This window comes from Amblyomma mixtum, chromosome 1 (assembly GCF_055824585.1).
Source record: "Amblyomma mixtum isolate Tamu chromosome 1, ASM5582458v1, whole genome shotgun sequence".
Taxonomy (NCBI): domain Eukaryota; kingdom Metazoa; phylum Arthropoda; class Arachnida; order Ixodida; family Ixodidae; genus Amblyomma; species Amblyomma mixtum.
The window spans coordinates 19,867,360-19,893,615 of record NC_143012.1 but is presented as its reverse complement, the minus strand read 5'-3'; positions in this window follow the sequence as shown (position 1 = coordinate 19,893,615).

Here is a 26,256-nt window from a genome sequence, read left to right as displayed (position 1 = left end):
GTGGTCGCCGATAATGTGGTTCGCCTCTAACGCGTCAATTCTACTGCCCTAATTGATCCTCGCACGCTCGGACTTCCTCGTTTCTAAGCTGAGTGTGCTTTGCCGTTTGCTTTTTTAGCTTCTTTCAGTGCTTTTCACATCTTCATTTACGCTCTCCACTTTCCTCGTCGTTTCCGTCGCTTCATTATAAGCCCCCGATTTCTTGATTCGCTTAACCCATTACGGCGTTCAAATTCCTTATTTCCGTGTTCGCCCTCCACCTCCTCTTTTAACACCCTCCTCTCCCACCGTTATTTTTGTGATTCCTCTTCGCCCAAAACGTGCAAAACGAGAGATAGGTTTAAAGAAAGAAAAGAATGGCATTGGCAGAAATACAGAAAGCGAAGAAATGTATGTAGGTAAAACACTTAGCAAAAGAAAGAAAGGAAAAGAAAGAAAGATTCGCTTCAATAAGAAGGCAAATCTCCGGTAGTCTTTCCTTAGTAACTGCAGCAGCAACACTGTAACTTATGGAGAGAGAAGAGCCTCGCGAGGCAAGGGATACAGAATGTGGACGGGGCCAAACACGTGCTTCCTGTGGAGCTAGAATAGAATGAGATAGAACGATTGATGAACAGGACGAGGTAAATAAAATCGCTAAAAGAGCGCCAGGAAGAAGGAAGGTGAGGATTAGGTTAAGGGAAAGAGAAAATCAGCGAAAAAAGAGAGAGGGGAGGGGGGGGGGGGCTGTGCGACGTTGGTGTGTGAAGAAGATACAAGTCCCAGCGGCAAAGCCAACGAGCGAACAAGGCTCCCATTTAGAGCACGAGGCTGTGAAGTCGGCTTTGCCTCATGTATTTTAGGGGAGATGCGGCGAAAAAGAGGTTCTAAGGGATTCCTCCTCCCTAACCCACACTAATGCCTAAAGCGCAGGAATTGAATTAGAACGGCGGCCAGCTAATGGGATCGGAGAGGGGGAGGGCAGGCGCCGAAAAAGACCCGCGAAGAACGACGGGCGTATGCGGGTTTGGCTGCACTAGATAAGTCAGTTTAGAAAATGCCTTTTCCTCCGCAACCACCCTACTCCCCCGAGTACTATCCGCGCAGGACCAGAGAGCGTATTCTATGCAGCAGGTACGGGCGTGTTTGCATTTGAGTATTTTTTACTTTCTTAACTTTGTTCATGACCATTTCCCTGCATTATTAGTTTTTTATCTTTGGCTGTTTTTTTTATTTCTCATTCTAATTTGGCTGTTGGCGTTACTTCCGTCGCAAGATTTCTTTAAAATGGGCTCTAACATAGCACGCTCATTTACTAACTGCTGCGAGCTCTTTCCACTGCTTGCTGTTAGTAGCCTTCTGTTCGTGCTTGAGCATTAGGGAAAATTTTGTTTAGAAGCAAGCATTCAAAAGTTTCTTTTTTTTTTTGCTGGTCGTTAGTGTATAGGTTACTACTGCAATGAGGCTATTGAGCAGCACACCTAGCTTTAGCCCGTTTGTAGAGAAGCCCCGCAGATGCCAATTTATGACAGCCAGTTTTTCAGCCTCGTCAGAATTACAACGAATAGACTGCTACAGGGTGCTGACACCCAAACCCTTTGCGTCCATTCAGTTTTTGATTTCATTACAACGAGCGCATACGTAAATTTGTTCGAGATTAAACGTTTTATATATACAATCATGACATGGTAAAATATACTCTTGAATCTAACACACGGTTCTTTTAAGTAGTAGAGCACCCGCCTCGGCTTCGGGAGTTGGTGGGTTCGACTCCCGCCGCCGGCCGGGTACCCACCGGTTTTCCCAAAATGGGTACAAGCTATGGCCCGGCCTGGTGCTCGGCTTCCTAGGGCTGCACTGCTTGGGAAAGGAGCCTGCACCTTCAATTCTCGTCGCTGTGGGCAGAGAGTCACAGGGACGAAGGGGGAAAATAGGGACACAAGTTGGGCTTCTACCGCACGAGGCGGATTTAAGGTTGCTTGACGGCGGAATTTATCTCTGATCCGTCAAGGCAACTGTGATCTCAGACCCTTTTCCCAAGCATCTCAGCCTAGACGAGCCGAGAACCAAGCCAAGGGAAATCTTCTACCCATTAAAGAAACCGGTGGGTACCGGGCGGCACTGGGGATCGAACCCGGCAACTTCCGAATGCGAGGCGGATGCTCTACCACAAGGCCAAGCTTCGAATATAGTCAGTAAGCGCTGACTGTGTCTCATGGTGGGCTACTAGTACACTGTATTGGCCTATTTGTATACTTTTGGTATATTTGTGCTAATGTGTAAAATTCTTTAGGATAAAAGCCTTTAGCTCGAAGGCCTTTAAATTGAAGACCTTACAGTAAATACCTTTAGGTGGAAGGCGTGTACTTGAAAGACATTTAGGGTGAAGGCTTTTATATGAAAGGTTTTGGCCCTAAAAGTATTCATCATAAAGGCCTTTGTTTTAAAGCTTTTTACCTCAAAAGCCTTTGACCCAAAGGGCTTCAGCCGAAAGGCCTTCACCCTATAGGCCTTTAACCTAAAGGCCTTCGGAGTAAAGGTTCTTTGATTAAAGGCAGTTGGGTGTGCATGCATACTTTGGGTCCTATAATGATTGCTATGGCAGCTGTGCCGATGACGTCACTGGAGTTATCGAACCGTTTCGTTTGGACAACAATGCTGGGCTTCGTTGTTGATGAGTCATATAATGCTTTCGCGTTAAAATCATTCGACCCACAAGTCTCTGTCTTATTTCCCTCATGCCTGTACGTAACCGGCGCAGTGGCGTTGTTGAAAAGATGTCGTGAAGGTTCGTAATAATAAAAATAAGGCTCTCGAACCATGGTACACACAACCAGGGTGCAAAACAGCCATTCGTGCACATTTTAATCTGTAAGCTCTCTCACGAGTGGAGTCATAACACCACCACTTTTTAAAACTTTTGTCAAAACGAGTAAAAGGTCCCAGTAATGATCTAAATTTACTGTGAATAATTACAGCTCTGCACGAACTCAGCGGCACCACTCGTAGATGCGTGAAATTACCTCGAGCTGAAGCCACTTATTTAAACAATGCATTTGCACTAAAGGTGTCTCGCCCATTTCGTGAGGTCTTACCGACATGATTACGAAGACAAACCTGAAGCCCGCCAGCAAGTCAAGCATGGAAATGTTCAAACACGTCGTTTACAGGCCAACACATTCTTTCGCTTCTGTCAGTTCACAAGCGCTTCAAACATCACTTCTAATAGCGTGGTCAGTAAACGACCACGCCTGTGTCGTTCTTTCCACTCCGCTGGAAGACCGCTCTCGAAGCCTCTGACGTACTTCAGTCTTGTAACTCAACAATGATCAAAACGAGTGAAGCTTCGCAAAGAGTTTCGAAAAACTTTCAATTTCTCTAATGGAGGCGGCTTTCATTAAGCGCCCTCCGCCTTCGGCCAACAGCAAATCATTTATTCAGTTTTTTTTCTTCTTGCATGCGAATTTCTTTTCCAGGACATTACAGGCGAGAAGGCCACGTTGACTACCTCTCAAGTGCAAACTTTATCCTTTTTTATTTATTTCATAGCAATACAAAGCTCTGCACTTGTAGAGAAAGTTATCATTCTTAACTTTCGGCTCCTGCACTACCTTTAGTTTGTCTTATCGCTGCTTCATTTACGGCTTTTGAAACTGCGCTCGTTTAAGCCAGGTGGCCTGGAAAATTGAAACATCTTAAACCGAAACATAAAAAAGGGCCTTAAAGTTCAATCCCTCTCCTTTCACGACGCTACCATCGTCCCTCAGCTTCCGCAAGCTGATGACAGATGGCGCAGTCCGCGGTGCGAGCGAGAGCGCCATCTGCGTGCGCCCTCGGAAATGCCCCCGTTCTTCACGGCGTTCATTTTCCTCAAGAGCCCTGCATAATGCATGAGATGCGAGAGGCCCCGTCTCGTTTCCTCATTACGAATTGCCGCGGGCTGGCCGCATAGTTCGAGCGGGGAAACATTTCTCAACATTTAAAATACTGCTCGCCTAACGATGCACTTCAACCGCCACGCAAATGACGTTTGCCACCTCAGAACGCGCAGTCCGCAACACTTCCTTGAGCATCGTCTATGCGTGTGGCTCACGCGTGACAACTCATTTGCCCCAACTAACCTACACCAAATATTTTGTGCACTCAGCAGTAATTGGTCTCGCCTGAAGCGACAGTGGTTGGGAATGGTCGTTAGGCTTAATTGTATTAGTACTTCTCTCGTTAAAGCACTTATCTCTTCGTTCTATATTTATGCGTGAGGAAATTGGAAACCACCAAGAACGGGCGATTCTCCAAACCGCACAAACAGCTTTGACGTTGTACCTCGAGGCTTAGCTCAACCGAGAAGACAGAGCGCTTTGTGTAGCAGAATATGGCAGTCGATTTGTAGAAGCCAAAGAAAGATCCATTCTGATTCGTTAGAGCAATGTTGAAAAGAAAACAATCTCGATGTTTCATTTGAACTCTAAGCTAGAATTCTAAGTAAGAACGCAAAGTTAAGGCAAAGTTCCTTACGTTTTTGTGAACATTAGCGTCTCGTTAGTGAGCGGCACCTTATAAAATCTATCTTCTTTGTCGTCCTTGCGCTAAGCCCGAGAAGAAATTGTTGGTAGCGGCGGTAAAAATATGCTATGTCAAACACCTGAAGAGGAATTTATTCTCGAAGACAAGATAGTGCCGTGTACTTTCCTTTTTCTCTCAGATCGTCTCTACATGAAATTAGTTCTTTACAGAATGTGTTGCTCCTTCGAAAATGCTTCCCCTTTATCATGCACTCATGCGAACGCCGAACGTGCAGCAACAATATCCGTTCTTTATGCGCCGTTCCGCGTGCTTTGTAAATAGAGCGCGACGCGTGGCTTGGTGCCGCAGAACGCCGAGTGATGTCACCACCTTCGTGTTTGCAGATATCGGCTCATCGCATAACCCTGCTCGCTTGTTTTGTATCTCTTGCTCCCGCTGAAGTTTTTATTTTTTTTTTTCACCTCCGCAGGGATGCGGCTGCGGAACGTCCTTTTTGCATTTAAAAGGGGCACCGGCCGCCCATTCATTTTCCCGGACGCCAACGCATTGTGATTTTCCTCGTCCTTTTGTCAAGTAAATGAGTTCCTTTGGCCGTGCATCGGTGCGAGAATTCTCCCGACTGAATTTTATGCGTGCATTGTTGTGCCTCGAGGACATTTCACCATAGCCATTGCGGGTTCGCACTGAAAAAGGTATTTGTTTCTTTTATAGCTTTTTTTGCCACTTATTTTTGGAAGGTCCGACTGTTTATGCAATGCCAATACTTAACCGTAGGACACCGCGACTCCCACCTCCTAAAAAACGATGTCTTTGTCATTTGATGTTTATCATCTTCAACAGAGGTAGCCTGCCAGGTGCATTAACAGAGAAACGTCTCCAGTAAACAACAGTTTACGATTGGCAGCGAAGCGTTCGGAGTGGTAAGGGAATACATTTACTCAGGGCAGGTAGAGATTGTAAATACAAATCGCTAGAGCGAAATAACTAGGATAATAAGAACTGAGTGGAGTGCATTGGCAAGTATTCTCAGATCAAGAATGGCTGCTGGAACTCAAGGATAGAGGCAACCGGTGGCTGCAGTATATCGATTCCTGAGAGCCTTCTCCCATTACCTGGAGGACTGCCTGTGGAGCTCCGGCGCTTGAATGCAAGGTGCGCACCGTCTTCGCGTTCATAGTAGACGCCCTTGCGAAACGGAGAGCTTATACACGAAGAGCACGAGACTATAATTACGAAGAAGTCGCCTTAGAGCCAACTGATAGATTGTCTTGTGACACCGGAGCACCTCCGACCATCCGGCAAATGCTGTAGTATTGCCAAGGTTTGGAGTCGATATGCAAAGGTTACAGAGACAGCAAAGCAGCTTCACTGGAACTATGGACGACGTCACCACTAGAAGCCGACCCGTGTCACGTGATTCGCCCCTTGTGGGATTTAGTCTGCCATAGGCCACGCACTTAAACCCTTTTCGTCGACCATTTATCCCTGCAGGCTAAAAGGCTATCGTGATGAAAAAAAATTTATCCTCCTCTTACCTGCTAGGAAGGCTCTTGGGAGGGTTGCTAGGAGTATTCTCAACAGTGACCCTCTGAATTCGCTCCAGAAGTGCTTAAAAGTGCAGGAAAACTGAAGGAAGTCTTCCTACACATTCGAAAAACACAACAGAAAAGTTTGTCGTCATAACAGATTTTCAGAAATGTTTGCAGTAACAACAAAATTTAATGTAGGTACTACAGAACAGTACTTGAAAAGCACAGCTACAGAAAAGTATTATTTTAAAAAAACTACAGTACCACCGGAAAATACTATAACAGGACAAAAAAGCTGTCGTTACGACGAAACTACAAAACATTCTGTCGTATTTTCACAGCATTTTGTCGTTGTTTTTTTCCACTGAATGAGTAAGAACGCTCGCGAGCATTTTTGTACTGATTGCAGGAGCAATTCCCTCTCTACAAATTCTAGTAAGCGATCCTGGGAGCACTGGTGCCTGCATGCCTTTTAATTCTTCCCAACAGCCAGCGTCTCTCTGCCTGGGAACACCGATGCCTGCACTCTGGACCAGACTCTCGGAGTGTTGCTCTGGGAATATTCTAGGGTACTAGAAAGCATTTGTAGGGAGATTTCTAGGAGTGTTCCTGGGAGTGTCTGTCGTTAAGAAGAAGACCTTGTTCTTGCCGGTGCAAACAAAGGAAACCTCGCGCCCTTTAAACGTTCGCATTCGTACGTGCGCAAACACTTTGTCCAGTATGTATCGTGGATCCCGTAATGATATTCTTGCCGGTATCGGTCGAGATGCTGTCGTAGGCGACGTTACCAGGGGTCGCAGATGAGCCGCAACCCCGCTGGGGTGGTAGCCGCCACCCGACAGGCTGTCGTCCTTTATCGTGGATCGCATAAACGTGCGAGCATATGCCGTGAGAAAGCGATCGTGCTGTGACACTCACCCGCACGCCGCGGCGCCTCTCTCTGTTTTTTTTTTTTGTATTGCGGCCATAGGACAACGTAAACGCTCGTGTTCGAATGAGGCCCACTGGCGCTCTCGCTCCCATGGTCAGTCTGGCGTACGAAGCCCGCGAATAAACACGGTTTGTTCCACACGCCTATCGGTCCTTTCTTTACCTTGCAACAACATACGCCGAAACATGGTGTCAGAAGTGGCCGATAATTGAGCATACTGAGGCTGTTCTGGATCTTTGAAGCATCTCACATCTCTGTGGTAACAAGGGACGCTGAGGGTTGAGGCCCTTACACTTGATAAGGATATGCTCTTTTGTTTCCCGGGTCTGCCGGCAGCAACATTGTGTCCAAAGCGGTGTCAGATCTTTGTATGTGGCATTTTCTCCTCAAGCACCAAGACCTTGCCTCGAATAGTAAAGCATTTCACGAAAAAGATTTCCCTTTTAATGTTATTTCTAGCCATCCTGTAGAAAGAAATAGTAAGCAACCCAGTAAAAAAAAACACACAACAGAAGATTATTTGACAGCAGAACAGATTTTCTGTATTGTTCTTTCAGTGAACTTGTAGCACCAACAGAAATTTTTGTAGTAACAAGAGAATATTGGGTAGTTACAGAACGAACGCTCTTCATAACGACAGACAACAAAAAAGTATGTCAAAAACTACAAGAAAACAACCGATATATCTGTCGTTAGGAAAAAAAAAATGTGCTTTTGAAATGGTTGTGCCGTTTTTTCTCGACTGGAAAACGGTTCTTATGAGCATTGCAATCGCTTTCCCTCTCTCCCCCTTGGTTCTCACTTCCGCCTTCTTCAATCGTTGCCTTTCGTGCCGCTCTCATTTTCCTCCCGGCGGTTTTCCCCTCACGCCACGACGAATAAAAGGGAGATCCTTAATGGGTGCTTCCCCGCAAAAGCCTTTTCGCCTTCCACGAGGGCCACTGCAGCTGCGGTCGATGTCCCAAACGGGTCTCTGCTTCCGCCATCGACGGTGGCCGACACGAAGGGGGTCAGCGTTAAACGATCGCTCTCCGACGACCGTATCCCTTTCTCGGCTCTTTTCATCCCCGTCGCATTGCAGGTGTCACTTAGCTGCCAGCTTCGAGGAAGGGATGCGACTTACGGGTGTCTCCGCTTTGTCGTCGTATTTTTTGTGCGGTGACACTACAACGACCGCTGGAAGGCATCCGACGTATGAGTGTTACCGCTTTGTTGCCGTATTTTTTTGCGGTGACACTACGACGACAGCTGCAGTCACCGTATAAAAGCGCATGTAGTTTATATACGGTTTGTATCACCTTATGTAATACGCGGTGCAGTTCTGAGGTGGTGGAATCGTATACAGTACGGTTCTCTGATATACTTAGATGCCCACGACAATGCTGTTTTCCCGTAGTAAGTCCCATGGGGAAACGTGCAGCAGCATTTCGATACCACTGTCGGTGACACCAACGGTCTCGCTGTAGCGTCACCGTGCAAATACTCCGTGGGGCTTTGGTCTTTGGATTTCCGTCTGCGAAACAATGTGGCCTTCAAGTTCAAATGGTATCTCAGCACGCCTAACATGAATGTTTAGCCTGAGCGTAAAGGCCATGCCGGTAGTGGATTGAGCTTACCCGGGAAAAAGCCATCAATCAATGTGGACTTCAGGTTTCGTTAGCAAAATAATTAAAGAGACCCAGAGGATAAATTGACGCAGGCTTGTGTCGGTGGATCGGTAGTGTTTTTGGTGTCTTCCTATTGTGGTCGTCTATTTTTTGTGCTACCTTTTTATTCAAGGCAGTAAGTGGGAGGGTAGGATCATGAAACTTGCTCTTATAGGGCTGCCGCGGCTTTCTAAGCGGAGTGCCCATTTCAGATGGCTAAGACAGGCTTATTGCTCTGGGCTGGGTTTAACGTGGATGGTGATTATGATTTGAAAGAAGTCAGGCATGGCGTTATCCGTTTATTATTGCGTGGAGATTCTCTGTCATGGTCACAAAGCCAGCTAGAAAGCGTTCCCGACAGAGAATTGCCATAACTTTCTAGGATTTTAGGTGGGGGACCCGACATAACTTTTTTACTTTTTTTTTTGGAGGGGGGCAATATTTTTTTCTGTTAATTAACAGAAAGCGAGAAGCATTTCAGAAAAGAAAGCAAGCTCGGGCAAAAAATTGAGATTGAGGGAGCACTAAAAACTGGTGCAAGGAATAACACTAATATGAAAATAGCACTAACACACAAGACAGAGCACTAATACAGTCGTCGTGGTGCAAACACCGGACTTCCTGGGCCAAATCAGTAATTTTGCCTCTGACTGTGACATGGTAACACGGAATCCCGTAGTGGACAGATCTCTGCCGGTGTATTCACCCCAGCATTTCATTTTTCGCGCTACTGTCTACGAAGGTACCATTTAACAAATCCAACAAAAACGGCGTGTACAACTAGCGCCTCCTCCAATGGGATCCGAGGCTAACCGGCTGAGCCATCATGCGCTGTCGGCCGCGAGATGGCGTGAGCAGCGACCATTATCCTATTCCGCCACTCGGCTGACTCGTACGGCACGCTAAGGGTCTCTGCTGTGGCTCGTTCGCCACCCGAGTCAGGATCGTTTTCTGCCCTCTGATGCTATTTATGGTTTGTTCACGGCGTTTCACAGCGCCTGAAGTCATTCGTGGACGCCTATAGGAATACCATTTCGGGGAGCCGTTCTCAGTACGGCTTCAGTAGCCTACTGTTAGTCTGCTCCCTAGTGTAAGCCTAACTGGGCCTTGAAGCTGGCTGGCCTGCTGGGCATTCTCTGGGGACTAGTTCTCTAGGGAAGGCGTAGGGGGCCAGAGAACACTGCGGCAGGCCGACCTCTGCGCCTCTTTCTGCAAATAAACGCTTATCTTTCCCTCTAGCTCACCCGACAGAAAACCACTCTGTACCAACGACGCAGGAAGTGACACGTCATGGCACGGAAAGGCACATATTATTTGAAGGGCTGAACACAGCCGCCATAAATGGCTCTCTGCTGTGATCCCAGTTTTTTTAATAAAAAGTAGGCCTCAAACTCCTTTGCCACAAAATATGACGGCACTTTGATAAGATTAATCATGATAAGAATGTGCAATAAAGATAAAATTGTGACGCCAGAGAAGTAAAATAAACCAAAGCAATAAAAAGCCGAAGGAACTAAGATTGCTTATTGCACACTGACCTGCTTTGCCCCGTACGCAAGTCCATTAGGTGGAAGCACGAAACGGTGATTGCAATCCAAAAGGTCAGGAAGAAACCTAAGGAAGTCGACCATAGCCCATGAAGAAACGAAAGAAAACAGCATTGGAAGTGCTATTCTTGCAGTTGTTATTCGCGTATTGTACAGTCGGGTAAAAGCCCTTCCTTCGGCGGCACTTTGTGATGATGATGGTCGAATGTGTGTGGAAGAAGGTCATATAACTGAACCCGAAAGCTCCGAAAGCTTTACACATTGCAGGCCATAACAGGAATTCAAGACCCAAGTTGACACGTATTTTTTTTATCGGACTGTATGGTATTTCTCTTGCTACACTTGGGTAGTACTAACTTTTATGGAACCTGGCAGTGATTTAAATTTCACGGGATATGCCTGCCGCCACGAAATCGCTTATGACAGTCCGGTGCGCCAAGCCTTAAGGCTTTCTAGTCGGAGCATCCTATTCAATTGAAAACGATACGGCGGTAAGTGTTCTCTTTTATTTACTCTTAAGAAAGTGTGATTGCTACACAGGAATAACCCTCGCACTGGTTGTTGAGATAAAGCACTATTGTTTTCAACAAGAGCTTTGCTGCGGCTTTCGGAAAGAAGCAATCATAAAATAACGTAAGAAAGAAGGCTTAAATGTGCCCCGTGAAGTAATCAGAGCAGTGATGAAGTCTATCATCCACATAAGGGCCCATTTTGAGATTTGGTCCTTAAGTTTGTGGAGAGCGACTGGTTCTTCCAACTCAGTGGGCAGCTTTTCAAATAACGTGAAAAAATTAGAGCTAGATCTTCTGCGACCAAATTTTACGTCCTGATATATCTTTTTCCTAAGCCTAGTACTATACTGAGGGAATGAGTTTTCTTTCTGGTTTTCTTCTTCGCTGGCTCGTGAAAGTTCCCGCGGCTTGCAGTCTGGAAAACAGTTTCGAATCAACGCTAGAAGGCGTAATTGGACGAAATGGAAGTGACTCTGAACTGCGAGTTATATCTTATGATTTTCGGGGTAGCTCACAGATGCCACGTAGTGCTGTACAAAATTTGAAGCAAGAACCAACGCGTTGAAGTTGCTTCACAGGCTTTAACACTACGCAGATTTCAGCTGAGCCTTTCCGCAAAACCAGCTAGGTCCGGATAACCTTAGGCCGTAGGAGGAGCCGTTGTTTTTAATTATGCGTATAGAGCTCAATATGACATGAGCAGAGATTGTGCCGAAAATAGATGTCTGCTTTTTATAGGGCTTTGGTCAGAAAGAACCACGTGATTTAGTTTAGAAAGGAAAAGAAGTTCTTCGGGTCAATCTGCAGAACTTTCACACGAACTTATGTTTTTGTTATCCTAAGGTTTACTTCTAATGTTATTCTAATATTGTTATTCTAATATCTATTGAATTCTATTCATTAATTCAGGTTAATGCTGGTCGTACACACATTGGTCGTACGAACGTAACGCGTTGCAAGTAATTGGTTATTTGTGATTAATTACATTTTCAGTAGTTCTTTGATAAATATATTACTTTTCAAACGGCAACGTTCTAGGAAATTCAATCACTTTTTTCTGTGATTGACTACAGGTAATTAGTTACTTTTTTTTTTCAAAAACAATTTGTAACTAACAGTGCAGCTTTGAGAACCTCAACCTGACAGCAAACACTGGTGCTAGCGGGGATGTTGGAGGTTTCCTTCGTGACAGAGCGACACGAGAGCGGCTGCGGTGAAGCACCACGAGTGCGATCATCTCCGGAGCACAACTGGGTCATCGCCGTCTTCAACGGCAGTTACCGTCCCGAGAAATCTCACGTGACCTCTCTGTAGGTCCCCCCCCTCCTTCCCTTCGTATGACGCCGCAACTTACCTGCCACTACACCAAACTCGGAGGCTTCTACAAAAAGCACGGAGCAACAACAAAGCGTGGCGCTTTATAGAGGACTTGGACTGTGGCATTCGAAGCATTGCCGACTATGAGCTTGGGCGCAAGATGTTCATACGTTAGAATAGTGCCTTTCCCTCCAGTGCATACAAGAGAATGTTCAGTGTAGCTGCCGGTCTCTTCACGAGGAAATGTGGGGAAATTAGCGAAGACAACTTCGGAAAGTAGCTGCTCATGGAAGTTAACAGCGTGTAAAAAAAATGTCAAGAAAATCGAAGTAGTTCATTGCAGTCTGATGAAATGTGTGTCATGGCAGTAAAGAAGGAAAATAACATAATAGTAATCCGTTACTCTTCTGTAATCGCTCAGTCAGTTTTCTGGGGCAGTAAGTGACCACTGTAACCTTCTACATTCCAGCTGGAGTAATTGTAATTGAGATCGGTAAATGTTTTTATGTAACGTGTACAAGACTATAGTGGCACACTATCGACAGCGTGCAAACACCAGCCCGCAAGTCTTTCGTGGCTCCAGTCTAATTAGGCAAGTTTGTCCTTAACTAGTGAGTTAACCAGGTAGACTTTCGGTTTCAACACACTATTAATACGATGGTGACATTATTTAACCATCCTCCTTCCCCTTCCCTCAAAACGCTCCTAAACAGAAAGGCTGCTATACATGTGGAGATATATTTTTTTCCTTAGTTTGGCCGGAAAAGGAATGAACAAGCCAGCATAATTCTTTGAGTACCAGCCCCTATATATAGCGTTCATTGATTACGAGAAAGCATTCGACTCAGTGGAAACCTAAACAATCATGCAGGCATTGCGGAATCAGGGTGTAGAAGAGTGTGATAAGAAAATATTGGAAGATATTTATAACGACTGCACAGCTGGCATAGTTCTCCATAAAGTCAGCAATAAAATTCCAATAAGGAAAAGTGTCAGGCAGGGAGACACGATCTCGCCTATGCTATTCACTGCCTGTTTACAGGAGGTATTCAGGGACCTGAAATGGGAACAGTTGGGGATAAGAGTTAATGGAGAATACCTAAGTAATTTGCGATTCGCTGATGACATTGCCTTGCTAAGTCACTCAGGACATGAACTGCAAAACATGATAAATGAATTAGACAGGCAGAGCAGAACGGTGGGGCTAAAAATTAACATGCAGAAAACCAAAGTAATGTTCAAGAGCCTAGCAAGGGAACAGCAGTTCGCAATTGGTAGCCAGGTGCTGGAAGTAGTAAGAGAATATGTCTATTTAGGGCCGGTTGTGACAGCTGATCCAGATCGTGAGAGGGAAATAACTAGAAGAATAAGAATGAGGTGGAGCGCATATGGCAGGTTCTTTCAGATCATGAATGGCAATTTACAAATATCCCTCAAGAGAAAAGTATACAACAGGTGTATCTTACCGGTACTCACCTATGGGGCAGAAACGTGGAGGCTAACAAAGAGGGTTCAGCTTAAGTTAAGGACAACGCAGCGAGCTATGGAAAGAAAAATGATAGGTGTAACGTTAAGAGATCGGAAGCGGGCGGAGTGGGTGAGAGAACAAACGCGCGTTAATGATATCCTAGTTGAAATCAAGAGGAATTGGGCTTGGGCAGGGCATGTAATGCGAAGGCAAGATAACCGCTGGTCCTTAAGGGTAACGGAGTGGATTCCAAGAAAAGGCAGGCGTAGCAGGGGGCGAGAGAAAATTAGGTGGGCGGATGAGATTAAGAAATTTGCGGGAATATGGAGGCCGCGGCTGGCGAAGGGCAGTGTTAATTGGAGAGACATGGGAGAGGCCTTTGCCCTGCAGTGGGCGTAGTCAGGCTGATGATGATGAGTAGCTGCGCCGGTTCCTCCCTCTTTTTCCATGAAATCGCAATATGTAACCGAAAGGGAAGCTTTTATTCAAAATTAGTAATGCGTGGATTCCTTCCATGTGACAGCTTGCTCTCCTCAGAGCTCAGCCTTATTTCTTAAACTCTTTTCATCTGCTTTGGGTTATTTTTCGTGTTTCTTGAGGTGCGAGAAATTTTTCACCTTTCAGAGTTATTTTTATGTTTTTGCTATCTTGCGAGACTGAAGCTTCTGATTGTACTATCAGTGACGGGGAAGGTGTCAACTGCAGCTTGCTTCATGGCGCCTGAAAGCAGGTCACTTTGGTGAACAAAAATATTCTGCAGAGTTGTCACTCCTATAGGCCAAGCCTTTATCAAAAATATAAACCAAGGGAAGTTTGTTTCTAAGTCATCAAAATTGGCTCTGGTGCCACCCCTGGATGTTCTGAGTTTCAGCAGGGTTAGGTGGACAGTTGCATTCCCCTTACTGTATAGCACTTGCACGAAATAAAAAGATAAAAAATTTAGAATGCGGATGATGAAAAATAAAACACACTGCAAGGTCCAGGAGCAAGAGCAGTGGGATGTGTATTTTTCAGGAAGGTTATACCAGGAGGAAGATTGGAGTGGAGGGCGGAAGGAAGCATGCCGAGAACTAAGCAAAGAACTGAGGTGGGCAGAAACATAGCACCACAAAGAAAGGGGCTAAAGGGAGAAAACCAGCCAAAAAAGACGTAAACACAAGAAGAGAACGACACAGGACAACGCCTGGTTCCAGCCGTTGTCCTGTGTCGTTCTCTTCTTGTGTTTCCGTCTTTTTTTTTTGGCTGGTTTTCTCCCTTGACATGCCTTACCAACAGGGCCACCATTCTTCCCTGCTAAAGGAAGAAGTGACTGAATGAAGGATTTGACTAAAGAGGAGAAAAGGGAAGGGTGGGCAGCGAAGTAAAAGAGAAAGAGGAAAATGGAGGTTGAAGGAAAGAAAACGACAGAAAAAAAGAACTATCAAAACGAAAAAAAAAGCCTAAGGGGAAACGAAAGAAGGACTAATGAGAAAGAAAGGTGCTAGAACTCGTAGAAGAGGAAAAAGGGGAAGAAGGCCGTTAAGGTAATATGGGAAAAGAAAGGAAGATAAATGGGAAGAAATAAACGAAACATATATGACAACAATCTAAAAAGAAAACAGGAGGTATAGAAAGGAGAAGTAAAAGAGGGAATGAAGAGCATTGCAAGGCGGAACGAAATGCCACGAAAGAAGGAAATGCGGAAAATTGGGGACGCGAATAAAGAATTAAAACGAAACAAAATAAAAAGGGAGAATGGAAGGACAAAATGAAGAAACCAAAGATGAAAAAGGTGTAGCCAAAAGTAAAGAGGGAAGGAAATGAACAAGGCGCAAGGAATAAATGAGCGGCGAGAAACTGCAGACGCATTAATAATGCAGCCTCCGTTTAGGTTCGACGAGCAGCTGTTGTAGCGTTCGACTCCGAGCCGTCGGCGGCATCAACCAGTGCCACGTTTACACGCTGGTCGACCGCGCTCTCTTTTATTCAGGGCGCTTGAAATTCCTTTTCCCACGGCCGCCCACTTGCCAGATTCGATGGCCTCGCACAGCATGCTCCACCCTTCGCCACATGCACTGTTAGCGCCATCTAGTTGAGGCTGGCTCTGCCATTCTCGCGGTCTGGTGTGTGGCACCACAATCCTGAATGTCATGCCGAATTGCCACTCCAAAAAAGCTAGTTGTCTACGTTCAAGACACACACTACAAGAGTACAATCTCCCATGACGAGTACAGCTCGTCGTTGGTGGTTAAAGGGTTAATCCTACTGCTGGAAACGAGTAGTTCGTCCAATTTTGAACTTCCGCTAATGATTGGATGATAACAGCACCCAAAACACTGTGTAGAGATCCGCAGTTTTTTTTTGCGAAACGGTCCAATGACTGCGGCACCTGTAGGTCAACTCTTGGAACTTCCTATGTCATAAAAATTCGCTGTCTGTGAAAGTAGCGTATTTGTCGTTAGAATGCGTTAATCAACTGATACAGATCTATTTGAATTTGAATTCAATTAAAAACAGTCTTTTCTTCTCCTCAGTGCCGAATTTTACGTCACTGTATTCCATCAAAAGGAAACGAAGCAGTCCTTTCCCTAACATCGCTCCTTAACTCCCGCTTGCGCTGAAAAAAAACAATGGTCTCGGTGCATGATCGGCGCAGCACCGTTCTTTAAGCTGAAAAGCCCAAATGAGATTCCCTCCTTGGATACTGTGTGGGAGGTGTGTATTATACTATAGTTTGCCAGAAACTTTGACGCTTTGCAGAAGTTGCTGGCGTTCAGCTTATACACTGGCAAGTACAGTATTGAATACAAGGGGGGTACTGCGCACAAAAAGACAAGGACAAGAAGATAACACAACAAGCGCAAGTTGCGCTTGTTGTGTTATCTTCTTGTCCTTGTCTTTTTGTGCGCAGTACCCCCCTTGTATTCACCATGATTGACCGACTAGCCCAACAACGTACGCTTTTATACAGTATTGAAGTTTCAAAGGCGGATTCAAGCGTTATCGACCACTTTGTACTTTGTGTCCCTCAGGGAACGAGGCAAGATTACAAGCTTTCTTTTACCACTGCAGTGCACCCTGCCGTTAACGTGACGCTAATATTATTCATTTAAGCCGAATACATATTCAAAACGGTAAAGCCTGGAGTAAGCAGAACCGCCTGAAACTTCTCCCCGCAGTCTCTTTCCGATTCGTTAACTAACCACCATTGTCCCTACCATAGACTGCTCAAGACAAAAGACTCTTCTCCTGATTAAATTCCAGACTCATTTTTCACGTCTGCTGCAAACAAAGGTTTCTGTCGCGTTGCTAGTTCCGGTCTTTCATACGTTTCAATCGTTTTTTACGGATGGTTCGGTATAACCTCGCCGCAGCTATCTCCGTACTCACAAACTCTCCATTATTCTGAGAAACAAACATTAAGCATGCACAACACTCAGCCTCGAAGGGACAAAAACACTGTAGCCGTCCAGTGTGTTTTAACGCGATAGCGTTAAAGGGCAACTGCAGCACTTTTTTGAAATTTCGCGATATTCAAGGATTCAAATCTATATAGGTTGTAGGTAAAGCATGCCAAGTGTTTTCGCACTAGCATTTAAAATAGTGACGTAACCGACGATTGAATTTTGCGCTTCTCCTCAATGCACCGAAGTAGTGCAGGAAAACTCAGCGTGACGTCACGGAAGGTATGATTTCAAATTACCGCTGTCGTCAGCCACACCCTGCACTGACTCGTTAGACGCTGCCAAACAACTCTCGGCAGGGTTCGCCTTCGGTGGCGTTGGTTTTTTTCCTTCAAAGCAGGCGTTTGTGTGCTGTAAATGTACCGATACCTTCGCTGACGTCATCATGCGCCCCCCACTTGGCGTTGTGCGCTGCAGAGAAGCTTGAAGGGCGTTCGGATTTTAATCGGCGATTACTTCACTATATTAAGTGCTAGCCCAAAAAGACTTCGCATGCTTTACCTGCAGGTTTCACACATTCGACCCTCTTAAGCTCGTTGATTTCTAAAACCTATGCAGTTTCCCTTTAAGGTTACCGTTGCGCAGAAAATCCGGTGTCGACGTCGGCGCTGTCAGCGAACAAGTCCCGAAGAAGGAACCTAGGTAGGCAACGTACAGTAACTTGACCTTGTGGCGTCACTCAACCTGCCCACCGGATTGTGAGCAAACTGACCAGCTTTGCAGGTGGCAGTTAAATTAATGACTGGTCGCGAGAGGTTGCTCGGGAAGAGCAACCTGGGTCGCACAAGTTCAGCCGACGGTAAGATAACGGTTGTTGTGTTCCCCTTAATTTTTCGAGAATATTTTTAGGTGATCACTCCGGGGAAATCGTCGTTTCTTTAATTATTCTCTACTCCCTCTCCGTTATTTCCCTGCGCGTCATGAGCAATATAACGTGTGACAGATCCGCCGCTTCCGTTTTTACTTGCCACTGCTGAAAGAAAACCTCAGGTGTCTTTTCCATTCCGTGTTCCTTCCATCGAGGGACCCTGCACCCTATCTGCCCTTTTCTTCGAGAAGCGCCCACAGGCTATGCTGTCCTTATACCTTGCGTTTTATTTTGCATCCAGCGATTCCTTCCTTCCTTCCTTCCTTCCTTCCTTCCTTCCTTCCTTCCTTCCTTCCTTCCTTCCTTCCTTCCTTCCTTCCTTCCTTCCTTCCTTCCTTCCTTCCTTCCTTCCTTCCTTCCTTCCTTCCTTCCTTCCTTCCTTCCTTCCTTCCTTCCTTCCTTCCTTCCTTCCTTCCTTCCTTCCTTCCGTTTTTGCTTTCCTTCTTTCTTCTCCTTTCTCTCTCTCTCTCTTTCTTTCTTTCTGTTCATTTCTTCCTTCCCTTCCCTTGGCGTCCTCCAATAGTGTAAGGTTTGGGGTTTTAGGGTGCAAGAATGCAGAGGCACGGCGTTGACTGTGTTATATAGCAAGGTGTAGAAGGCAGTCATGAGCTGTGAGGGTTGGGGTGAAAGCTGTATGGCTGCAATGATAATATAAGGGTTCGGCGTTGAAGATGTTGAGTAGCACAGTGCAGTAACAAGTAATGTAGAGTGAAAGGGGGGGTTGAGGGTGTAAGGATGTAGGGTGCAGCGTTCGCACACATCTCCAGTAACAGCGACGGTGTCATTTTGCAGCACGTGGGTCATACAAATGTCGACCTAGAAGCGAGGAAAATAAAGGAACACGCAGCATAACAGAACCAACTATAACCAACAAAATGCCAGGAATTCAAGCGGACAGTTAGGCATGCTCTAAAATTTTCTATATGAGTTGTAACACCTAAAGGCCCCGGCAAAGGTGTATGGATGATCTCCTTCAAAACAAAGGCGGTTTTTTACAGTGAACTCATCGTTCATATCTTTGATGCTCCACAGTGCCAAATTCGGAATATATTTTTTAGAGCGGTAGTTCTAATACTTTCATCACTCCAGGTTGCGTCAGTATGAATGAAACACAAGTTTATTCAAGTGGGATCAGAGGGTGGTACTACTGGCAGACAGACTGTGGACCACCTAATTGGTGTAGAATGCGTGCAGTAGTACCAAACGATTCAGTGCGTTACGGAGCCAAAGATTACTACTAGTCGAATTAAAGCGTAACGCAGCATAGGAATTCACACCGACAACCTTTGGTTCTCCAAACCGTCACTTCTTGAAACTTCAAACGTACATTACGGACAAGATAATTGGCGTAGGACATTCGATATTGTATCAAACGACTTGTCCTCTCGAACTGTATACGTTAGCATTAAAAAAGCAGATATCCGGATATAACGAAAAATTTGTACCAGATATATCTAAGATGGCTAATGACGCAATATTAGTTCGATATTGCTAACGCTCGATGCTCATACGGCTTACTCAGCGTTTTACTCTTTTTTTTTTAGCGCGGATGGAGTTTATTTCATTACTTTTCCGATGTTCGCAAAGCTCACTTAAAACCGCCCACGCCCCAGCTGGTTTCCACTGCGCCTTGCATTGTCTAACGAACCGTTTCTGCCCTCATCGCTGCCGTATCTTAGCCGCCCGCCTGCGTTGCAAAACCGTTTTCATAATGCACTCACGAAGCGCACTGTGTTAGGAAGGCCAGAGATAATAACAAAAGTGCTAACCATTGTCTCGCTGTTGAATAGTTAATGATACGAGGAGTTAGTATTCTGCCACAGCACAGCTCTCTCTTATGCTCCTTTTTCTTTTCGTCGTATGTGAGCAGCGTAACTCGTGCATGTCTGTTCTTTCGCCGTTAGTGAATCCCTTTATCTCGTGCCTACCCCAGTGTCTTGCAGCACTTGTTCTTGCGAAAACCGGCTCCTTAATTTGTTTGCCGCTAACGAGGCGCTTGCGAAAGCTGCCGAAGAATTTGATTTGTGTGGCCTCGCCCCCGGACTCCGACGAACCGTGGTTTAGTAAACTGCTGTAACTTTGGTGCTTTGGCCTTGTTTCAGCACTTGAACCACGGCGTTAAGAAATAAACAGGTAGAACTGGAAAGCTCAAAACAAAGATATGCAACGCTGAACGCTCGAAAGTGGCTTCGGACAGGCTAATGCATCCCAGGAAAGGGCATAGCAGTAAGTCTGGCTCGGATCGAAATGCATATTGAGCCTTCTGTGTTCAACGCTGCGCATACGAATTCAAAGTTCTGTAAAAATACTTTACTGTAAAACTATCTGCCGGGAGAAAAGCAATGCCAGGCGTCAGTAGCGCACTTCGTCAATGCAAGAAGGATGTAGACTAGGATTTGTTACGTTAGCTTTCTCGCTTTCGCGAAAGAAGACATACTTAGGTTCGATATTTTTTCTTCTGTCCATTTCTTTGTATTTTTCGCATTTTTCTGGGTTCTGCAATATCCTCAGTGTCTTCATTTGTAAATATTAAACAATACCTACCACTTTTTTTTTGTCAACACTTGATATTCGTTCGCCTTCTTTAAACTTGGCGTGACCTTGTGAGATGATTAGGCGCTTAGTTGGCGTCTATATTTTTGTAGCTTCCGCTGATTTCTTTTAATGCTGCGTAGCCCCGTTCAACTGGTTTGGTGTTTTTGGCGGGCGCAAGGCTCGGGTGCTACGCAGAAAGAACGTCTGACATGTAACGAGACTAGAACCAAACTGCCTTGTCGGGGAATTATTTTGATCCCGGCCGCGGCGATCGTATTTCGATGGAGGCGAACTGCTAGAGGCACGTATGAGAAGGACGGACACGAATACAGAAATAGAGAAGTCAAACCACCCGTGAGGCGATGACACCACACGCTGATGTCCATGTCGAAGTAGGAGAGGAAACCCGGACCAGTGATCGGGTAGAGAACGCTAGGGATAAGGAACAGCCTTTGAAAAATGCGACTGAGCCTCATTACAAGTCGAGGATGACGGAGCGAAGTCCTGACATTGTTCATGAGAAATTTGCAGCGGGTATAGAGACTGTCCCGTCGACTTGTAATGACTAGCCATGATTGGCGGGACCACGCTGACCTCTGCTCCCATGTCAAAGAACCGAGCCCTGGAGATCTTGTGACAGTGAAAAGGCAGCCTAGACGAAGAGCGTGATCACATGTCGCTGTCAGTGACCTCGGTGCGCGTTTCCTGACCGGGAACAGGAGGACGTACAGCCGGCCGAGTCTTTAGCTGGTGCGCGCGATGGCCGCGTTTTCGGGCTCCTGCAGCTTATTAAGAGCAAACTTGCGAAAATATCAAATCCAAGCACAAGCTCACAAAGCCTGTACTTAATATTGAACTTTTCGCAAGTTTGCCTCGTCGTAAAGCGCAGGAGCACAGAAAAAGCGGCCGTCGCACATGCCAGCTAAAGATTTGGCCGGCTGTACCTTTTCGTAGCGCGGTTTCGGAACTGGAACTGGCGGTGGTATCAGCTGAGTCGCTGAGGGCTAGGGTGCTATGCTTGGCTTGTCCACGAAGGGGTGTGAGACTTGGCAAATGGGGGCTTCTGGGACGGCTTCCACAGGGCTACGACTGTGGCGGCAAGTTCTGCTAGCAGCGAGACAGCGATGACCAACGGGGAAGCCTCCTCGTGAAGTTTGTCGAGCAGTTCCGCCAGGCGGTCGATAAGCATGTCGCCTACTGCAGGAAAATTGGCTGCCAAATTCCTGTGCAAGACTTCCAAAGAATTGACTGCAAGAGAATCGCCAAAGTCCTCGCACTCGAGGAGCTGCTGGAGGTGGGAGCGTCCCGACTCCATGGTTATTTCACGCACCTCGGTCTTGAGGCGCTGTTAGAATTTTCGGAGCTAATGTCCGACAGGACGGAGAGAATGTCCTGCCACGCCAGGAGTTAGCACGGAGACAAGTTGATAGAAGGACGTCCTCTCCAAGGTGATGCAATGAAGGCTGAACTGCTAGTGTACTCGAGGAACCACAGTGGAAAGTTCTGGGTCCAGAAAGGTGGGAGGCTAAGCTGTAACTACGAGACGTCCTGCTGGCGCGAGTCGAGTTCTCTGGCCAGGTTGCCGGTATCCGTAATGGCCCTAGTCCTAGGTGAATACTTGCAGGCAGCAGGCTCAGGCGCGCGAAACGAAAACAATGTCTGACACGTAGTGAGGCTGATCTGGCGTCACGTTCGCGCGCTCCGGTGAATTCTTTATTTTCATGTTCGATTGATCGCGTTTTAGGCGCAGTCCAAAGAGGCTGCTAATCCTCTTGCCGTCGACCGTTTTCCCGCTGCTATTGGGCACAAGGGTAAGATGGTGCCAGCAAGAATAGTCTTAAGAAAGAGAAAGAGAGACGGAGATAGCGTTGCTAAAAATATGAAAAGAAATATGCTCCAATGGAGCTTCAGTCACGCCGAGAGGAAGGGAAAGAACAATGAAGGGCTATTAATAAAGCATTGGGATGTAGCGTGAGAGGAGGAGAGATTAGAAACTCAGGGAAGACGAAAGGCTAGAAAAGGAGCGTCTTGCGGGAAAATCTATAAAGGGAGCGAGAACGGGACAACACAAAGACTATAAAAGCATCGCATCAAAAGGAAAGCCGCTTTCAGAACTGGCAGAGAGCTGCGGTCATTCCACGCCATCGTCCGTCCCATTTGATAATTGCCAGCCAACGCCCATCCGACCAGCCGTGATGACGACGACGGCTACCTTCCGCGCTTGGGGAGCAGGGGGAGAAGGGCAGGGGAGGGGGTACCATTCGCATTGCGATTTCTTGTTATGTATTGCATTGTCGTAGGCCTTCTTTTATTTTTGCTCAAATATTTTTCTCTGTATTGTTTACACGTCTACGTGAAGTCGGCACGTGCCGCTAAGCGAAATGACGTTGGTCTTACCTTTTTCTTGTACTATCCTTGATGATGATGAAGAGTGTGGCTAGGTAGCCTTGCCATCCTGATAGACATCCAACTCGTCTCACGTGACGTTTACGTCACGTATCTTGAAGTGTACTTATACCGCTCCCTTCTATCGACAAACGCTTTTAGTTGCCGTACTGCCGGCCTGCCTGCATGGTGGCAGCGGTGCGCAGCCGAGACTGCCACGACACCGCCCCCGTCAACGTCGCTGCCAGTTCCGTCTACGCTACTGCAGGCGCCGAAGCCCCTGGATAAGGCAGAAGACGCGTGGCTCGGCTGGAAAACGTGGGAGGGTGAGTTTGAACTATTTGCCCCTACTACTCAACTGACCAGGCAGCAACGTTTCTGGTCAGCGCAGGGGAATAAGACAGGAAAGCATATCGCACTTTGTAATTTGAGGCGCAGCATCGGGATTTTGGCGAATTAACGGAGATAAGTTCTAAGCTCGGCACCATGAGTACGCCATACGAGCGATATCGCTTCCTTCGAATGCCCTTTGCAATTTCTTCGGCGCCAGAAATTTTTCAAGTGGCAATGCATCGTTTGATAGAAGGCTTGCCTGGTGTGGCCTGTCGTAATCGATGATTTACTGGTCTGGGGCTAGACAAAGGACCAGCATGGCTCAAAACCTGGCGCTCTTTCTAACGTGCTCCCGGGAGCGCAACTTGCGACTTCAGCTAATGATATGCACCTTTCTGCAGCCGCGAGGTTCATTACTTGGAACACATCCTGACGACGCAAAGCCTGTGCGGATCTACCCACAGCGTGTGCAGGACATCCTGGAAATACCGGAACCTAACAACCGTAAGCAACTGCAGACCTTTCTCGGGACAATGAACTTCGTACAGCGTTTTATTGCCGACTTCTTGTCTTTCGGCCTAGCTACTTCGAGGACTACCGCGAAATGATAACGCAAGGGATCGGACAGAGGACCAACAAGCCAGTTTTGAAGCACTCAGCCAGGCTTTTGATCAGCGCCATTTCTTTCCTACGTCTACTCGCAGAAAGCAGCCGCGCTTTCTATTCATGACAGACAGCCCATCAGATGTACGTGTTTTGATAACAGATAACCATCCCGTAGCCTTCTCATCCCAATCTCTCAGAGAAGCGGAGCAAAGCTATGCGCAGATAAAAAAAGAACCGCTTGCAATAGTCAAAGGATGCACAAAGCTCAGTAATTACAGCTTTGGCCAGAAAGAAGTGACCATCGAAACAGATCATCCACCTCTGATACCGATATTCAGCAAGCCGCTACATCAGTGTCTACTTTGCTTACAGCGCATGCGACTGAGCTTGCACCGTTACGTTGCACCGTTGCCCGGTACAAACCGGGCAACGGTCTTTCTAGCAGAAGCTTTGCCACTGTCGCTTAGTAAGACAATGGAATGAACTGTTCTGCACCAGCCCCGCCGCGGTGGCTCAGTGGTTACGGCGCTCGGCTGCTGACCCGAAAGACGCGGGTTCGATCCCGGCCGCGGCGGCCGAATTTCGATGAAGGCGAAATTCTAGAGGCCCGTGTACTGTGCGATGTCAGTGCACGTTAAAGAACCCCAGGTGGTCGAAATTTCCGGAGCCCTTCACAACGGCGTCTCTCATGGCCTGAGTTGCTTCGGGACGTTCAACCCCAATAAACTAGCTATATGTTCTGCACCTATATGTTCTCCTGAAAGACCTGCTTACAGCTACTAAAGATAGTCTCGCACTTGTCGTCATTCGCACTCATGCACAAACAGCGTGGCCACACAGCAAGCGCGGCGTCCCAGAGCCGGGAAGACCGTACGGGAAGAAGTCAACGAACAATTTGGGCCGGTCTTCCGCAGCAAGGAAATTTACCCAGGTCCAGACGGGCACAGAAGCAACATGCGTCAGCACCCCTTTGGCAATTTCATCTAAAGAATTGAACTTTTCAGCCACATGCAAGTGACTTGGCGATTGCTCTTTCAGTGTCATGACTAAATGTTTTTTTTTTCTTGGTCCACCTATTCCACTAAGTCAGCAATAAAAATTTCAGTTGCAAGTCAGCGCCCGTCTGTGTGTCTTTCTTCAGTTCTCGTCCAGGTTCACGCTGTTCTTCAGGCCAATGTTGTGACGTTTTCAGAAGCAAGTGACAGTTCAAATTTTCTGAAAGATTTCACTTACTGCGCTCAAACCCGAAATCAGTATTTCTGTCTTAGAGTTTGAAATTTGAAGAATTTCATGGCTTTGATTGTATTTTACCGCGCAATCAATTTCAAAGCGGCACCGCGCAAGTATCATAAAGTTGCACTATGTCAGGTCACTGCCCTAGTGACGCGCACGTCCGAAGGAAGCCCAGCCCATGTCGAATGTTACTCATAAAGTTGATCGCTTCTCTATGCGCTGATATCACGAAAATACATGCGTTTACTCAATGAGTAACCTATATCATTAAAAATAAGGGGGAAGGTGCCACTGCTGTTTATTCGTTTTGTGTAAGTGCGAAAATGAAAGGATCTTCTAATTATTTCCAAGTCTCTGCACGGCGTGTTCGGATTGTGCAGCATTAACATAGCTCTTCGTGTCCGGACGGTCACGCCAAAGAAGTTTCAGTGAGAGCAAACGACAAATTGCCGCGACGCATTACTGTTTTCGAAGAAGGAATGACGTATAGGCCCCGCGTGCTCACTAAATTAATGCATATAAATACATACGGCATCAATTTCTTTCGACGTGAGTAAATTCCGTCGCACTGCTCGTGTGCGATGGGTTCTGTTGCTCGGAGCACTACAGATTATGCTATGAGATGCGCATAGCATGCCTGAGAGTACAAGATTAATCATGCAGGCGGCCGGAAGTCCTGAGTCCTAAAGATACTTTTCGTACGATACGATACAATCTTGTTCCGTTATCTGTGGCCGGAGAGGCGCCTGTCGGTGGTGCAGATATTCATACAATCCTGTCCTTGGCTCAAATAGAGAGTAGTTCAGTAAAAGAAGCAGCAGCAATAGATGGAAAGCAGATTGAATACAACGCGCACTCAAGGAACACTGACACAACATACACTAACAAAAAAGTCCAAGGAAAGGTGTACAAAAAGAGTCCTGAGACTATTCCTTAAAGCGTGGTCATTCCTTAACGCAACGTTCTAACATGGCGCAGCAATCACGAAAAATCTCCTTCCGTATCAGTCAGTTACGGTTTATGGGGGTTTAACGTCCCAAAGCGACTCAGGCTATGAGAGACGCCGTATTGAAGGGATCCGGAAATTTCGACCACCTGGGGTTCTTTAACGTGCACTGACATCGCACAATACACGGGCCTCTAGAATTTCGCTTCCGTCGAAATTCGGCCGCTGCGGCCGGAATCGAACTGGCGCCTTTCGGGTCAGCAGCCGAGCACCATGTAAGTTACATATCAATTAAATATCAATGTCATGTCATGTCACCTAAAAACAGAGCTCTCTAAACTCCGTCTTCAACGGAGGAATTGGCCCGATGATTTCGAGGATACAAATATAACATGAAAAACAAATTAGTATCATGAACGCGCCGTGCGCACTTCTTTTTTTCTCCTTACAAGAA